General features: G+C 39.3%; 1 protein-coding gene across 1 annotated transcript in view; it reads left to right on the top strand.

Moving 5' to 3' along the window:
* The window catches only part of RBMS3 (RNA binding motif single stranded interacting protein 3), a 1,335,892-nt gene that overhangs the window by 660,100 nt on the left and 663,546 nt on the right, over nucleotides 1-12,246 (top strand). The gene's annotated exons all lie outside the window — the stretch shown is intronic.

A 12,246-nucleotide genomic window follows, 5' to 3' on the forward strand; every position in this document is an offset into this window, starting at 1 on the left:
TAACTAACCTCTTTCCATAGAACTTTTCCCAGGATAAACATCTCATCCGCTCTTGGAAATCACAAGTTTTGTTCCAAGACTGTAAGGGGCTTTTCCAAAATACTGCTTTGAGTCACTTGAAACGGCAAAGTTTACTTGGTAGTCAAACCCCAAATGTCTCTTTTTTTTTTTTTTTTTTTTGGTGTTTTCCTCAAGTGCTACATCTCTCTTGTGTTCCTTCTGAAATCAGCTTGTTCATCCATTAGAGCATCTGTTATGTATTGCCTCTTGCCTCCAATCACAGAATTTGTCTGTTTCTCAAACTGGACTGTGAATTCTTTGGGGGGATACCTGGTTATCAGAGCCCCTGACAAGCAACTTGTGTGGTGTCTTCTTTTCCAGAGCTGTCCAGTGGTTTGCTTGCTGCCTTCTTACTGATAAAAGGACTTACGCACATCTATGTTTGTGGTAAAGTACTTATGGTCAGTTCGCTTTGATTAGCCACTTTTGTTTCAGTTTATTCAACTCAGCTCCCAAAACATTGTCTGATTTGTCTCTTTTAAGTTCAATAAAATTTTTATCCCATACCAGTAAGTATCAGAATAAGCAAGGACCAATGGCAAGGTAGAAAGGAAGTGATACATTTGGGGACAAAACAAGAACCAGTCATGATCATCCTCGCAACTCCTTTTGCTCTTTCCCTTTGGTCTTTATCCACAAATGAAACATGTTTTCTAGTCTGTTCTGTGTGTGTGCTTCTCAAGTATTTAGGAATATTTCTCAAATACTTAGGCATCTTAACTGAGAAACATACTTTATTTTAGAGGTGAATATCTTTCCAAGAATGAAAGCTGACCTGAAAGTAATGTCTAATTAGCCTAGGGGCACCAAGGACAACTTGCCTGGTCCTGAATGTTCCAGAAGCTATGACTGAAATTAAAAGCACACTCATTGTGGTGGCAATGTCTTCTTCAGTTCTAAATGTTTTAAGTGAATATCTGAAACATCCAGTTATGTGCTCTCTTTGTACATATGCCCTGCACACAATTGATTCTCCATAAATGTTTTTTTCCAATTAATATTGAATAAATAAAACAATGATGAGACAAATCTGATACCCTATTTCTTGTGAGTACAAAATCCTATTTTCCAAATACATAATTGATAACACTGAAAAATAAATAAGGATGTTGTATTTATGTTGCATGTCTCTGCAATCATTAGCAGGCTGATTTTGAAATGAGAATTCAAAGTATAATTAAATAACGACATTGTTTTACAATGACTTCATACCCTTGTAGACTAGCATATGATTTTACTTACTATTATTTTCTCAACTACTCTCTAAAACATGGAAAATTTTCAGTAACAAGAAATAAATATTGAAACATTTTAGTAATAGGAGAACATAACTTTTTACTCAGTGACCATGTGCTTTTTTTTTTTTCCCCATTTGGTTGTTATCCTCTTAAATTAGTATACGTGGCAGTGTCTGGGTGGCTCAGTTGGTTAAATGTCCAGTTCTTAATTTTGGGCTGGGCCATGATCTCAGCGTTGTGGAATTGAGCCCCACATTGGGCTCCATGCTCAGCCTGGAGTCCGCTTGAGAGTCTCTCTCCTTCTCTCTCTGCCCCTACCCCCACTCATGCTCACATGCTCTCTCTCTCTCTCAAAATAAATAAATAAAATCTTTAAAAAATGTGTTTATGTATGTGAGGATATAATCTATGTGTATAGTAATATTTGCATATACTACTTTTGTGTCTGAGAGAAAAGAAGGAAAACAGTCTTGGCAAACTCCCAAACTGTTATTTAGTGTATCTTTAAATCAGTTGTGTGCCCCTGTCACGGAATGACACTACCTGGTAGATTATTTCCTTTAGTCTTATGACCGAAGGTGAGATAGTCAGTGGCCATGGGCATTCAGGACTCTCTTAAGGTTGTCTGCCCAATTAGGAAGCTATGGCGATAGAACACAGTGTCAGCACCTGTAACATTCAGTGTGGGGTTAATGACCTAAAGAAGTCATGGGGCTCCATAGAAAATATACATTAAAAAAAAATTATGCTCCATGCTCTCATGCACTCATGCTTTTTTAACTCTAGACCGACCATATTGGAGAGAGGGCAATCAAAACAAAAGAAAACTACTTTGAATCCATTGGAAAATTTAACTCTTAAATTTGTAATGAAGCTACATTTAAGGCAATTTAGCAATAGTCCCCTGTCCTCTGTTGGCACTTTCCCCTGTAAATGGGGTGCATGAGTCTTGAAATATTCAACCAAGAGTGATGCACCTAAGTCGTGTCTCCATTGCATAGCTGTCGAATAAGAACAGAGGGGCTCAGTGGCCTTTGTTATTTTGGTGAAACTAGGCTATGATCTTTGCCATAACTGACAGCTCTTCATAGGATAGCCTGACAACCTTATTTAGTTTTAATTTATGTGAGGAAAACCACCCCCAATCCAGTGGAGCAAGGAAATATGATAAAAGGGCAGTCAAGAGCTTAGTGCTTCATCAGAAAGACCTGGATTTGTATCTAGCCCCATGACCTTGAGCAAGTTGCACACTTCTGTGTCTTATTTTCCTCATCTGTGCAATGGGACTATATTAGAGAGTTATTGTGGGAATGAAAATAAGAACAAATATGTCAAAAACGGACGCCTAGCATGTACTCCTTCCCAGTGTCCTCATTAATAATACGGATAGGAGAATTCTAGTTGTTGCATATCTTCTTGTTTTTATTAGCATGATATGAACCAAGCCTTTCACAGTTCCTGTTTGCAATGCAAATATAATTTAGTCGTTCTCATTCATTCCATGATTGGAAGTAATGATGTCTTCAAGCACATGAGAAAATTAGGAGGCTAGTCTGCTTGGAATTATTTTCTATTCCTAGTTTTGATTAAATATTTTCTTAAAGTAACCTTTTGCCTTATTTAGCACTTTGTTTCTACCCATCATAAAAGAAAGTTTGTAAGGACGCTCATGTGTCTATATTTTTAAGAAAGAAAAAGTGGTCTGTTTTTAAATCCACGTTAATTGTGTTTTGCTTTTGTTGTTGTTTTCTGCAGCTGTGAGGAAGCAGATGATAAATCAAAAACTAATATTTCCAACTACCTCAAAAAATAAAAGTCTGTGACAGACTAAATATGGGCTCAATGAGGCTTAGGGATGATTTGTTCTAATTAGATATAAGGTAAATGTTCCTGCAGTTGTGACTTTTATTAAAGTCAGAACATGTGGTTGTTTGAGCTTTCCCGCATTGCCCTTTTAAAAAATCATTTGAAAACATTTTGAGTCTGCTGTCGCTGAGACAATATGGCTTGGCAGTATATTGGTAACTCAATAAGCTCACCACATTTGTCATGCAGAAACTGTTCTTTATATGCAAAGCTGTCAGACAGATTGAGTATATAATTCTTCTTCGCATGAAATAATATGATAAAACTCCAGTATCAAATTGAATGCTGTACTAGCGTTGGGAATCTTTCATGCATAGGTTGGAATTGTTTTACAATGCAAGTATTGTTTGATGACAAATACTCTTTTTGTAGCATTCATCAGTTACGTTTTAATAGCAAGCATTATCCTCCTGACTGTAGGTCTGCCTTTTCTGCTGTTAACAAACTGGAAAATAAATCTGCTTCTCAGTTATATTTGACATTTTTTTAATGGTTAACTGCTACAATTAGACTACCTGATCAGTGTTGTAGGTGCTTCCATTCGTCCCGCAAAAGCCTAACATACCTGATTCTGCCAGTTTTGTGATAGAGCAGACGATATTTACCTCCTCCCTGGTTTTGATTTAATCTCCAGTGATAATGCTAAGATATTTTAAGTCTCAGCTCACCACAGAGGAGAAGCGCATGTGGTATAGACCCATATAATGCGTGTTGGCATGAGCAGGGGGAGAATTAGCAACTATTGTGGACAGACCCCCTGTGGCAAATTCTAGAAGGTCTGGCTTTTGCATTTTGTTCAGTGGTGGACATCCTCAAAACACCAGCCCACCCATGTCAGTTTCAAGGGGCTAAAAGGGAATGAAATCGCTACAAATATGCACACAGCAAATGTACTTAAAGCAGCTCTTTGCCAAGCAAGTTCCTGTTACAGAGTGGCCCCGTGCCAAAGCTCTTCCAAGCACTCCACCGCTACTTAATGTATTTGGTATGTGGGAGAAACTCGTAACTCTGGGACTGCCCATTCATTGTACAACGTCTGTCACGTCTGAAGTGTGAGCATTCCAAAGCCAGAGCCGTGCAGCCACCCAACCGAGGGCTCCCCAGGGAGATGCATTTTCACGGGGAAGGGTTTAAATGGAGTAAAAAGAGACCAAAAACTACATTTGTGAAATTTGTGAAGACCTCTCCCTCTCCCTCCTTCCCTTCTCCCTTTCTCCCTCCTGCCCCCTCACTCCTTCCTAACCTTCCTTCCCCCCCTCTCCTCTTCACCCCCTCTCTGTCTTCCTCCCTCTCCCTACCCCTCTTCCCTCCTTAACTCTCAACGCATCCCTCCCTGCCTTCTGGCCTCCTCTTGCCTTCCCTTTGGTTTTGTTTTTTTATTCTGTTTTATTTTTGAAGGGAGCTCTGTTCTAAATGTATTAAAACTTATTGTAAAATATTCACGGAGGTTCTTAGGCCTGGGCTTGGCTAACCTTGATTTTTCAGCTGATCGGCCTTTCTGGTTTTTCTTAACAAAGGAAAACCAGATCTTTTGCATCCCATAACTTCATAGTGAAGCCTCCATCTGGAATGAATTCAGCGTCTTTAACAAATATGTGTTCTCTATTCAAAAACCAACTAAAAATAGTGCTCAAACAAGTAAGAAAAAATATTTTGACATTTTCTTCATGTTTTGTGTGGTAAGCACAGTTTGAAACGGGCTTTCTGTTAATTTTCCCAGGCTTCGGAGTCGATATACATTTGTGTGCACGTACAATCTATTCTGCTCAAGGATGCGTTCTGATCCAAAATACAATATAGCACTTGGGTTTGTTAGCAAGGCACCGTACTTATCAAAAGTCAACCTTCATATAAAGCTCTAATACAAGTATCCAAATGAAATGGGCCATCATGGTCTGCTGACACACACCAATACTGATTTTTCTTACGTAGTTTTACACGAGGAAAAGCAAGCCAGGCTGTGAGGTTGTGTGCACAGCCCGAAGGACGAGCCATCCTGGATGGCGGGGACTTTAGTACCAGACCAGAGGACTGCCTTCTAGGAAGGCTGAGCCGGTCTTAGAAATATAACCACTCTCATAATTTATTAATCAACTGCCATGCGTCGGACATCACGGAAGTGACTTTATATACATCCTCCCAATGAATCCTGTAAGGAAGTTATTAGTCCCTCTATGATGAGGAAACTGAAGCTCAGAAAGCTTAGCAGATTTCCAAAGGTAAGCTCAGATTGATACTGGCAGGCCGATAAATACTAGCAAAGATATTCAAACCCAGGCCTGATGCTGTCTACTTTGCCTCTGTGTTCACGCTTAGGAGAGGAAAAAGTGGCACGATCATGATCCTTTTGGCCAAATCCAGATTTAAATAATTAGAAAGAAATTAAGATCAGAATCCACGTACCTTCTTCCTTTTCCTAGCTTTCTAATACTATTTGTTGTGTTAAAGCATAGCTTTGGAAAATCTGAAACTGTGTTTTTGAGAAGTGCTATGGTTATACTTTTATTGTAACATGCTTACAATTCTAAAGTGGATGGACATTTACAGAGATGTGTATAACTTAATGAAAACATTGCTATCACAGTTTTAACTTCTAGCAGTCTAGCATATCGTCCTAGAAATAGCTGATAAAAAATGTGGAAAAATTCTCCCAGCCGATCAAAACTGTTTTTCCTATTAGAGAAGTGGTCGCTGTGTGGCCTGAGTGATCCACAGTCTTAGGACTATGCCAGAGAAAATTATGTTGTAGATTTCTGTGTGTTCTGATGTTAGATGTAGCTGCACAGAACCGAGGGCTGATGTAATGGTAAAACTACCTTAAAACCTAAGGCACAAGTGCAAAGCAACCTCACAACACCGCTAATCTCTACCAGTGCTTAGTGTTCCCAGGATCATATTGAAGGGACACATTTTGCAAGCTTGATCTTTTCTAAATTACATTTATGGTACAACATAGTATCTGATCGGGGTGCCTGGGTGGCTCAGTCGTTAAGCGTCTGCCTTCGGCTCAGGTCATGGTCCCAGGGTCCTGGGATCGAGCCCCGCATCGGGCTCCCTGCTCTGCGGGAAGCCTGCTTCTTCCTCTCCCACTCCCCCTGCTTGTGTTCCCTCTCTCACTGTATCTCTCTCTGTCAAATAAATAAATAAAATCTTTAAAAAAACATAGTATCTGATCATTGTGTTTTAGGAAAGAATTAGCTATTTGAAAAACGAACAAATCCACTGATTACCTGATAACCTAGATTAGAATGAAGTCTTTTATTCTGGCCTCCCCATTTTTGAGATGAGAAAACTGAGTCCCCACACTATTCAGGAATAGGCCTAAGACCTAAGGACAGTTAACGATGGAAGGAGCTGGGAACAAACAAACAAACAAACAAAAAACCCACCTGCTTTGGTCTGTGCTCTTACCTCTCACTAATGTTTGGCCTTCTTCAAGCTTTTTTGAATAAGCTTCACATCTGTTTTGTCTTCGATTTGCATTCCTTTTTATGTGCCAGATAAAATATGGAATATCAATCCAACATCTTAAATATCATGAGTCTCAGAATACATTCTCTACCTCGTCTGCGAATTATATAAAAGCAAATAAAATGTTTCGTACTTTACAGATTGATGTCAACTGAGGCACAAAAAAAGTCATGGGCTTGCTATCAGCCCAACACTGTGTCCTCAGTACACTGTAGAGTCTCTCTGAGAAAGGTTTAAGGTAGTGTTTGTTCGAGTGTAATACCCGGACCAGTAGGTTCAGCATTATCTGGAACTTGTTAGAAAAGCAAATTCTCAGACTCCTCCTTGGACCTACAGAATCAGAAACTCTGTGGGTGGGGCCTGGCCGCCCGTGTTTTTAAAGCTCACAAGCTACTTCTGATGCACATTAATATTTAAAAGTTGCTGGTCTATTTATGTAGCTTATACTGGTCCAATATATATCCTTCCTCCCCTCCTTCCTTCCTTCTTTTTTTCCTTCCTCCCTCCCTCCCTCCCTAAAACATATGTACCTTAGATTTTTTTTTTTTTTTTGCAGAGTTAATGCCTTTTAAATACATAGTTATTAAATAACCACTATATCAGCCGTGAGTCTGCACATCCAGGGTAGTTCAGAGCCAACTTTGTCACGCCTTTGTGGATCAGTAGACTAGCATCATCGATTTTGATATGACTCTTGGAGGGTGTTTTCCTTGCTAATTTCAAACGGTTGCCGCCCCTGTTTGTCTCTGCCACACTTATTACTAATTGGCATCTTTGTTGACACGCCCCACTGAGGGCTCAGCCATTGTAGGCTGGACGGCTCCTTGCAATCCTTTCACTCCTCTTCTCTCCCTGCCTACGATCCCTCCCAGGCAGGAATGTGGAAAGGGATGAGTTAGTTGGGGCAGCCTGCTTTCTCTAGACCCCCTGCCATAATTCCTCCGGAGATAAGTAGGGAGACATCGTCCCTCAAGCTCTAGAGCTAGGGTCCCTTTTCACCGACACTAAATTCATGTCGTTATCCTTGTCTGGCTGAAGAAAGACTAAGACAAATGGCATTTGCAAATGGAAAAATCTTGGGGGCAAGGGCTTTGGAGTGTGCCTAATAAGAGACCACTTGTTCTCTCTGTCAGTGTTTCCTGTGTGATGTGAGTGCCTGGAAGTGGCTGCAGGTCCTGACAGATGCAGAATTTCTGATTTGCATTTCTGATTTTTGGTTGTCCAAAAATGGCTGGAGAGGACTATGCTGCATAGTCATTAATCATGATTATTAAGCAGTGGGAGAGGAGAGAGCCTCATGGCTGTTATTTAACTCCTACTAGCAGCCCTATGAAATAGATAGGCCTCAAGTAAACCTTATCTTTTTTTTTTTTTTTTTAAGAACAGGGTAATGTTGTCAGGAAAGTCACATCTTTCTAGTGGTGGTGGTGGTGGGGCAGTGGTATTAAATAAACAGTTGCCTCCCAACTGCAGTTCTAAGAATTCTAGCAAGAGCCTCTATCTAAGATAATATGTTCATGACAAATCAGAGATGCCAGAAATTCCTTTTACAGAGAGGGAGAAAAATGAATAAATTAGAGGAAGTCCTGAAGTAAAAATGCCTTGAGAAGAGATGAACTGTTGACTTAGAGTCACAAAATAGTACAGAGCTCTGGTTTCAGATGACGCTCTGGGAAGGGGAGAGTACCTTTTGTTGCTTGCAGGGAAAAAGAAAATTAGAGCACCCAAGAAAATGACCATCAAGGCAAGAGATGGTGCAGAAAGATGAGACAGAGATGGACATAAACATTATATCTTGCATTTTCACTAAGGAAAAATCTACTCACAGATTTCCTTCTGTCAAAGCAACATTCTCCAAGTGATGGGCCCAATCCTCAGAGGAACATCAACCACATGTAGGGACAGATTTAACCAAGTTTGTCTGTCTTCCCCGGGGACTGGTTACATAATTTGAAGGTGCAGTGCAAAATGATAATGTGAGGAGTCTTGTTCAAAAATTGCTAAGAATTGGGCGCCTGGGTGGCTCAGTTGGTTAAGCGACTGCCTTCGGCTCAGGTCATGATCCTGGAGTCCTGGATCGAGTCCCAGATTGGGCTCCCTGCTCAGCAGGGAGTCTGCTTCTCCCTTTGACCCTCTTCCCTCTCGTGCTCTCTATCTCTCATTCTCTCTCCCTCAAATAAATAAATAAAATCTTAAAAAGAACATTTAAAAAAATTGCTAAGAATTTCTAGACAGCAGAAGCAGATAATGAAACCAAAGGTGGCATTGTTTTAACTAAGGAGCCTCATGTACAAGCCTCAAGCCCATGAAGACTGTTTTCCCTTCACTAATTTTTCTAAAGTATTTTCCTTTTTTTTTTTTTTTTTTTTGATTGCGGTGCATCACCACTGGAGTGCTGTCTTATGACAGAATGAGATTTGTTCAAGTCTTTTTTCAACATCATGTATTAAAATTCTCTCTTGACTTAAAGGGCAATTTTGAGAATGGAGGGAATACCTTCTCTCGTGGCCCAAATCAATTGAAAGTTTACTGTGTCTCAAAATCTGCCTCTTCTTCATATTCTTCATAGCATTAATTCCAAGTTCATATTAGTGAGGTTTGGCAAAATGCCAATTCTTTTCTTCTGTTCAAAAGTCAAGCGTCCTTAGAAGACAGGAGTACTTTTCGCCCAAACCCATCATATCAAAGTCAAAGCTGGTCTTATCACAAAATCTCCTAACACCAAGTCTCCTTTTTAGGAGATGGTCATATGTCTCTATTTCCTCCATGTGTTCTGTTTTTCACCTTGCTTTGCTTTGTTTTTTGGTTTAACAAAATTGTATCAGTGTTTTAGTGGCATAACAGAAATAATAGCAAATAAAATACATTTTGTGTTTTTGATCATCTCATATATATATATATCTTTTTAAGAAATAGAATAAGATGAATCCTTTTTGAACAGATAAAAAGCTATCTTTCTTTGATGTTTTTAATCATATTTTTAAAAATTTAATCATATTCTTCTATGTCTTCTTAGTTTGCCACCTGTGAGATATCATTGCCATAAGCACCATGCGACCCTTTCAGTGAATAGAAGAGCTAACCAATGGCAATAGTCCTTTGGCTCATTAGAGGGAAATAAATAAATAAATAGTGCTTTTATACACAGGCATGTATGAAGTAAATAAGCAGTAAAATATTCCATTTATGATATATGTAATTAAGTTTAGAACTAGTAAGTTCATAAAAGTGATGTTAAGAAATATCGAAGAGGGGCGCCTGGGTGCCTCAGTTGGTTAAGCGACTGCCTTTGGCTCAGGTCATGATCTCAGGGTCCTGGGGTCGAGCCCCGCATCGGGCTCCCTGCTCAGCGGGAAACCTGCTTCTCCCTTTCCCACTCCCCCTGCTTGTGTTCCCTCCCTCGCTGTCTTGTGTCAAATAAAGAAATAAAATCTTAAAAAAAAAATCGAAGAATCAAAATGTTTCATATGTTCTCTCATTTAGTTTTCAAGAGTTCTTTTTTTTTTAAGATTTTATTTATTTATTTGACGGAGAGAGACACAGCGAGAGAGGGAACACAAGCCGGGGGAGTGGGAGAGGGAGAAGCAGGCTTCCTTCTGAGCAGGGAACCCCATGCCAGGCTTGATCCCAGGACCCTGGGATCATGACCTGAGCTGAAGACAGACGCTTAATGACTGAGCCACCCAGGTGCCCCTCAACAGTTGTTTGAAGTAGATATTATTACCCTTTTTACAGAGAAAGAGATTCAAGGAAATTAAGTTATGTTGCCCATTTTCACTCGTTGGAGTGTTTGAATGCAGGTCTATATTAATTCTAAAATCCATACTCTTTTTCCATACCACCCTACAATCTCAAGTAAAACATTTTTACTTTTTTCTAAGTATTTCTATTCTATTATCCCTCTTTATCCCCACTCTTTTATATTTAGTAAGCCATGTAATAAATACCCGGTTTGGCCAAGTTCAGGGAAGTGGGGTGACTTGCCCGAGCTTGCTCAGTTCTTTAGGAATCCATCAGACACTAGCATGTTGCAGAAATGACCCCACCTCTGTTATGGCCCTAGACCATGCAAGCTTTGCCTGGCTTCCCCTCCTGTTACTACCCTTAACTAACTAGCAGAATACATTCATCTTAAGTAGTTTATAATTCTGTATGGGCCCCTACCTATTTAGTGTATATAGAATTATTGTTTTCCAACTCCCACCATCTAAAATAATTATTACCCTCAAAGAAGGAAGTAAACTATAGCCATTTTCATTCTGAGAATGTAGAACTCAGGTCTTCATTTTAGGGACCACGCCAAACACTGCTAATTGGATTTCGTTTAATTGGATTAAAACCAAAGAGGTATTTTTTTTCCCTCTCTTGTCTGTGTAACTTCACCCTTCTTGTTTAATCTTCATAAAACATCATGTGTTTGGCAAGACAGCATTTTGGGGACTGTAATTGGGATAGCTGGTGACTCTCAGGAAGTCTGAAAGTAGTAGCAATTTTTGATTGGGATAGGGAGATGCGTTCTCACAGTAATAAATTGAGAATAGACCGTACTGAATTGTGAGTCATTTCTAAGAATGGGGGCTTCAAATGTGTACAGAAAATAGATACTTGGTTTTTTCTTTTTTTTTTTAATTTTATTTATTTATTTGAGAGAGAGAGAATGAGAGATAGCACGAGAGGGAAGAGGGTCAGAAGGAGAAGCAGACTCCCCGCTGAGCAGGGAGCCCGATGCAGGACTCGATCCCTGGACTCCAGGATCATGACCTGAGCCGAAGGCAGTCGCTTAACCAACTGAGCCACCCAGGCGCCCAGATACTTGGTTTTTTCACCAGCTGACTTAGTGGCTTATCCATGGGGATTTGAGACTTAGTTCTCTCTACCACTTATAAGTATAGTAAGAAGCTGACCATTATAAAATCAACTTTGGAAGCGGTTTCCAATGGATGGAAAGTGGTGAATCTTTTACTGGTGTTAGTATGTTTTTAGATGATTTATTTTTGGATTTGGAATATGCAAAAAAAATTAATTTCCTTGTGCCTTACCCATTGTTGTGTGTTAACCTGTGTTTCTGTCTCATTTCTATTTGAAAGTTGGGAGTCATTGAAAAAAAAACAAAGTATCTTATAAAGTGTATCTTCAGATCACAGCAAAATAATTGGCTAACTTATGACTTATATCACAAAAACACAAGGGATTGATTAGCTGTATGCCTGGGATATTACCAAGTGTGTGAGGAATCTATTTCCATAGTTGTCAAAAATATGATAAACTTGAACTTTATGCTTTACTCTTATTTTGACCAATTGCAAATATAAGTGTATGTTAAGATTTGTAAATTGTGATTTAATCATGCAGTTTTCATACATTGTAGAAATAATTTATGCATTTGAGGATGAGTTGGAGAAGGTCCCCTTAAGCCCCTTTCACTGTAAAATTCTAATGTAATAAGCTAAGTTTGTAAGATGAAGAAAGTATGGAAAAGCCAGCAACACGTTTTGTTGGGCTAATTTACTGATGGAAAAATTGATTTACTGGCTTGCGTTAAAGGGGAGACTAAAATTTTAATCAGATAAATGTTATGTATTATGTTTGAGCTATTTTAAAAGTTGGGCTA

The sequence above is a fragment of the Eumetopias jubatus genome, unplaced genomic scaffold (assembly GCF_037043125.1).
Source record: "Eumetopias jubatus isolate StellerSeaLion01/CBP00866 unplaced genomic scaffold, mEumJub1_p1.0 scaffold_1, whole genome shotgun sequence".
NCBI lineage: Eukaryota > Metazoa > Chordata > Mammalia > Carnivora > Otariidae > Eumetopias > Eumetopias jubatus.